Genomic DNA, 7,230 nt, shown 5'->3' on the forward strand with positions numbered 1-7,230 from the left:
AAAAATACAAGGTTTAAGATTTTCCTACTACATCCAAATTCTACAAGTTGCTTTTTAAATAATTCTAATGTTCTCTTCAGATAACACTTCTTGCAGCATCATCAAAACAATTCTTCAAGATTTACCAATACTCCTTATTGGTAACAAGGTCAAGGCGATATAATCTAGGATGGTTGAAGCGAGTTAGCTTGGGTTGAAATTCGAGATGAGTCAACCTATGTTGAAGGGTGAGACGATTTGGTCTGAGATGTCTAAAGTCGACTCGAGTTTACCCGAACTAAAGGCTTAGCCGAGTCAGCTAAATCAAAAGGTTCAATCAAGTCAACTTAAACTAAAGGTCGAGCAAAGTCGACCCAAGTCAAAGGACGGGTCGGGTCGACTCAGGTTGAAGTCAAGAGCCTTGAGGGGTAAGATTGGTACTAAATTATTATTTTTTACTACTTGTCACCAAAAAATTGATGGTCAAGCTAAGGTAGTCAATAGGACTTTAGGAACATTACTTCAAATTGTCTTAAAGAAAATTCTTAAGTTGTGGGAAACATGTTTGCCTCATGTTGAGTTTGCTTATAATAGGATTGTCCATAGCACAATTGATTTTTCTCCTTTTGAGATTCTATATTAATTTAACTCTTTGACTACTCTTGATTTATTGCCTATGCCTAACATTTCTATATTTAAGCATAAAAAAGCGTAGGCTAAAGTTGAGTATGTGAAAGAGCTACATGAGCACATGAAGGCTGAAATTGAAAAGAAAAATGAGAGTTATGCAAGGTGTTAACTCAAATCGTTCAAGTAATAAAGATGGTAAGATCAAGTATCGTTTCTCAAGAGATTTGTGTAATACTAAATAATCATATCATTAATAACTAATCTAGACTAAAGAATAGTTCCATAATTTGAGGTTATGTGTAATAAAATAAATTTATGCAAAAGTAATAGAATTAAGCTTTGGAAGTTAAAGACACTTAGGAAATGAAAAAGATTAGAAATGGTATAGATCGTTATTGTTGGGGGTTAGATTTCACCGATTTCACTCTCATGCATATATAACTTACATCCTCTCCATTAAGATACTAATGTCAACACATAAGTTTACTCAAATCATAATTGTTAGAAATAGGAAGCCTTATATCTCAATCGAAGAGAGATGATGAATTAGATTTAACCCTTTTCCGAAAGTCTTTTTCAAATCTTTAAAGAGTTCTTAAAATTTGAAATCAATATCCAAAGATTAGATGAATCGACTAAGTAAAGAAAATGTAAAAAGAAGATTAAAGAACACAAATTTATATTGGTTCAACTTATCAAAAGACTATATGTAGGAAAACTCTTTGTGTATGAAAAGGGAGCTTGTGAACTTGGTTCTTGTAGGAGGAAGTGCTTCTTAGTGTGTCTAAGTGGTGGAGTATACCTACAAAGCAGAGTCAAGTTGTCATCCTTTTGTGTGTCAAAAGGATGTGCCTTTCACCTCTTATCTGTTAAGAAAGGTGGTTTCTAATCTCAATCCTTATTTCTATATTGTAATCTGTTACTGATTTCTAGTGAAAAGGTTAATCACTCTTTATAGTGATTAATGATTGGACGTAGAATTTGTTGATTCGAACCAAGATAAAATTTCTCGTGTGATTTTCTCTATCTCTATATCTTTGTTTATAAACTGTTTGATAAAAGTTCTGAAAGAAAATCATAATTTTTAAAAGAACCAATTCACCCATCCCCTCTTGGTTATTGTCTTTTTTCATGCTCTTTAAACGTTCCACTGCATGATATCAATCTCAACATATAACAAGGGTCAGAGCAAGGAAAATAAAGGAAGCTCTTCAATAAGTGTTTTCCATATTAATTGAATAAGAGCCTAAGTTTCAAGGAGAAAAGACCAAGTTAGTGAATTGCATCATGGCCCAAATAGAGGAAGACTATAACACCACTTTGTTGTTGCTTTTAAGTAATTAGTTTGTTTAAATAATGGTCTAATTCTTTATAAAATTGGCTCACCAAATTATGTTTTGGATTAATCAATTAATGAGCTTTAGTTTGGTTTTATTTCAAGTTGTAACAAGGGCCCAATTGACAACTTAGTCATCAACTTTTGGTAGAACAAAATGATGCATAGTTGGATGCTTTTGGGTGACTTTTGGTTGCCACAATTGCAGTTACAATCAACCATTAACTTTTTTGTAATTTTGATGGCTAAAGCTTTTAAATAAGCTTAACCTTTTTCATAAAAGAAACAAGTGAAGTTTTACGCAGAAAAAAAATTAAAGTTTTATCTCTTTTATCTTAGTGATTCTCTTAAGTTCTTGAGTGATTCAAGAATCCTTGGTTATATCAAAGGACTTTCCCATCCTTTGTATGTTGTCTCTCTTAGAAAGAGTGATTATTTCCTTCCTCCTTTAATATTTCTGCCCAATTTTGTCTCATAGTCATAGTTTTCGTTCTGCATGTCCAAATTAAGTGATTCTTGAGGCTAAATTGAAGTTTGGAACGTGAAATTTCACCTCGTTTTAGAATCACCCCAATCAAAGTTCTATAGCTTGAGATATTAACGTTTCTAAAATATTATCAACCTTCTCACTAATTTTTCCTAATTTCCTACAAGGTTCTGACCCTAAAGGTCCTAAATCAGTCATGGTGTAAATGGGATTCACATTAAAAGGGCTCAGACAAACCAGAGACTAATTGTAGCACCAAAGGATGATTGATGACAAAAGCACCAACATTCACCAACTAATTATAGATTTTTTTAGAGTCCTTGACAATATGCAGAAACATTCAGAAAGTTATCCATGCGAGGGAAGAGAAATCCTACTTGAGAATTAGAACATGGGAATTCTGGTTGTCCAAAAAATGGTAGTTAAGCGATTCTAGGTAGCCACAATCATGGAGCCATTCTCCATGATAGTTGCGAGGAGATCAAAAGAGATGGTAGAGTATATCCACTAAAGTATAATATAATCAAGAGTGATCCAATATTCGTGATTAGCATTGGTTTAAGCTAGATGTTCCTTCCCATGTTAAGGGATGATATAGTGAAGAACTTTGATAGCCCAAGCATAGTTTAAAAAATTTCAACCCACATAGCATAATGGTCCTTTTCCATGTCCAACATAAAAGGATGTTATTTTTGATATTAGTGAACATGAATGCTATCTGAAATTCTGGTTTATTTAAGAGGAATAGCCAAGATCGAAGTTTTTTGAAAACATGCATCAATGGTGGGACACAAGTGTATGACGTAAAGAACAGGCGATGATTGAGCTATAGCAAGTGACAACGTTCGATTGTTGGGACCAAGGAACTTTACACGAGCGAAAGAGGGAAGGGAGGAGTGGGTCATGACTACAAAAGAGGAGGGGCAACATGCGAGTTAAAAAAGGAAAGGAGTGAGAGTGTGGAGATAGATTGTTGGTGGAGGAAAAACGACGATTGAGAGTAACACATTGCAAAAAAGAGCCTTGGAACGTAAAACGATGCATAAAAGAGAAGAACAACATGACGTTAAACACAAAGAGATAATGTCTGAATATGATACAGACTCATGATACCATGTAAGAAAGAAAAATAATTTAAATGTATATCACATTTTATATATATACATATATATACATACATATATATATACATATATATACATATATATACATACATATATATATACATATATATACATATATATACATACATATATATATACATATATACATATACATATATACATATACATATATACATATATATATATACATATATATATATATATATATATATATATATATATATATATATATATATATATATATATATATATATATATATATATATATATATATATANTATATATATATATATATATATATATATATATATATATATATATATATATATATATATATATATATATATATATATATATATGAAAAATAATTAAGATTATATTTGAACAATACTTTAAATGTGGTTATTAACTTTAAAGATAACAATCAGACAATATTTATGTAATGATTAATCTTAACATTAAGTTAGGAACAAAAATAATATCATTTGTTTGGCGTAGAGAAATAAAAATCACTGCTTCCATCCTTTGTATTTGTATGATTTAAAAATAGTATTCTTATTGGATCATTTTGCTAAGTCTATGTTGCCTCGGAAGCTTGCTTGCCCAAGAAGTGAGCTTCTTATCTCAGTAATCTTTCATTGAAGCACTGGAACTGAAATTTATGTCAACACAAACTATTGTATATGTTGTACTTTAGAAAAAAGGAGTAGTTAAGACAAGATTCTTGGAGATAGAAAAATACATTTGTTAGAAGGTTGTGCAGTACAGATATAATATTATAATTTATATCTTGCCTAAAAAGTTCATTCGTGAGCTTCCTTTTTTGGTAGTTTGTCATCCTAGAGAGTTAAATGTTGGATCCGTTGCTACACCAAGGTGAAGCCAAAACTTAATTAATTAAGGTAATTGCACTTCACATTTATACGTTAACTTTATTTAACATAGATTATTACGAGTACAATCTATAATGACAAAAGATTATTATAAGATTAATATATTGTGGTGAAATTTAGAATTCGTCTTTTGCCCTAAGTGAAATTTCTTCCTATGACAGTGTCTCCACTAATCAAAAGAGCCCAAAATGAGAACTATTAGATATTTAACTCTTGTGTTGTGACGGCTCTTCCATCACGTAGGAGTATAAAAATTAATTAAGCACCAAAGAATTTATATATAACTTTTTCCGTAAATAAATGAAGATTTTAGTCGTTAATTATGTAAATACGTATTGATTTAGCTTTAATGAGAATAACTTTGTATGTAAAAGAATAATGGTTATATCATGTCCAAGTTTTATAATTAAGATCATTTTATTATTAAATTAAATTAAATTGGAATGTTTAAGGGTCTCTATGGTATTAGATAATGTAAGACTTAGAGTTAAATTATATAAGACGTGATTTTCTTTTTTATAATTTAAAAGCAAAATCAAGTTTTATTTTTATATCTTTAAGAACTAAATTACTAATAACTTATAAAGTGGGATACAAGATCATCTACACTATTTTTTTTTTTATCACGCGGTGGGGTTATAAATACTACGTTGACAATTTGATATTGCCAAAATTGTCAGCAATTCATTATGCCACCTTGTTTAATTATGATAATTTAATTGATTATGATTGATGTAATATGTCTATTTTTTTAGAAAAATATATTGCCATATTCTCCGATAATATAAATATCTCGCATTATTCATTTAATAGTAAAAAATATAAATCCCCAGAATTAAAACGTTTTAAAAAAATATTAGAAGCCTTGCTTAAGAAGGAAAGTGAGATAGGGAAAACTATACTTTTTTAATTTTTAGAAATGGACAACATATGAATTTTTAAATAGCGATATTAAGAAGCTTTTGTAATTTTTCTATAAATTTAATTTTCCTATAGCTTACTTAAAAAAGTTTACCTTTTAAATTTTCAAAATAATAATTATATTTTGACGAAATAAATAACACTAGTATAGCCGAAGAATACAAGACAAAAGTATCTATTGAAATTGTGAATGTTAAACTATATTTAAACATTTAGTAAGAAGTGGGAACAATAAAACGGAATTACTATATAGCAGTAGAAATTTTATAATTCAAGGATTCAAAATTTAAATGAAGTAGTAAAAAAGAAGTATTATACATTAGAGATAAAATATTCTTTTAAAAATATGAATGTTAATTTCTATTTCATTTTCTATTTTAAATATTGACATTTAATGTTAATACATTCGGTTTAACATCCTTATCATTAATCGAAGTTGTAGTATGTTTATCGAAGAAACATGGGTCTTCCAAAATTTTAAAAGATGCTAAAAACTTTTATAATCTGAAAAATAATTTTTATTTAATTCCGTATGATTTATGTTTTCCTAAAAGAATTAGGACATATTCTTTTATACCTATTAAGTATTTTATAAAATGATAAAAATAGTTTTTTCCGTTTTAGAAAAACTTAGGATTTTTATTATTTATTTATACACACCCAAGGCCACGTGATTCTTGTTTCTATATCAGATGGCACGTAATTCAACTCCACATGTCATCATTATTATTTATATTATTTCTTTCAGCAATCAGGCAAAATATTGGACCCACAAACTTTTCACACAGTGTTGAATATAAAGTCAAACTTTTACGCATTTTCTGGTTCGACTTTTAACAAGGAGATGTCAATCATCTTTTAATATCTTTATTTTTATTAGTTTATATATTTGAAATAATCAATTACAAAATATTATACAGAAATTTTAAAAAAATTATAAAAAAAAGTTGTTGAAAAAACATTTTCTTTAACAAAAACATTCTCAACCAAATAAAGTTTTATATGTTTTTAAATTAGAATAAATATAAGTTTATAATGCAGTTCTCCTAATTTTCTATCATTAGTATTTTTTTTTTCTTCCTGTTTTGATTCACCATCTAAACATTATATTGATAAAAATGAATTAAATTTTAAAAGTGTTTGACTTGAAGAAAACAGAAAAGAAATAAGAGAATGATTTATATGTTTATTAACAAATAATTGAATATCGTCTAATTTTGTGTAAATTATAGGAATATCATTTGTAATTTTATGTTGTCTATTATTTACTTTTCTTTTATCATTTAATATTTGCATTTTTGTAGAGTCTATTTTTAAAAAGTACACTTTATATATTTTTGTATTATTTTTTTTTATTTGTAGGAAGTTCCTTCTTTAATTTTTTTTTTAATTTTGTATTCTACTTTTATATTATCTTTTCTTTACATTTTATATTGTCTAACCTTTTATATTCTTAATCATTTTTTTTCATTGTGTAATCTTTATGTTTATTTTTTTTAACTTTTAATTTTTTTAATATGATATATATTTACAATCTAAAACAATAGACAAACAAACACGTCCGGACATGAATTTAAAACTAATACAAATAGATAAGAAATTCACTAAGAAAAGGTAAAATTCTTTTCAAATTTAATTATACGGAAGAAGTTAGTTATGAAAGTGTGTTGATGACATTTTTGAATAATTTTAGTAATCTCAATTCAATACTTTTTAAAATTTTCTTTATGAAAGTATATTATAAAAATAATGAAAATAAAATTACTATCAAATTAATAATATTTTAACAACGTTTAAACATCATATCATTTGTATCTTGGTGGCATAATCATGTTAAAATGTTATCAAACTAAATGAAGG

The sequence above is a fragment of the Vigna radiata genome, chromosome 8 (genome assembly GCF_000741045.1).
Source record: "Vigna radiata var. radiata cultivar VC1973A chromosome 8, Vradiata_ver6, whole genome shotgun sequence".
NCBI lineage: Eukaryota > Viridiplantae > Streptophyta > Magnoliopsida > Fabales > Fabaceae > Vigna > Vigna radiata.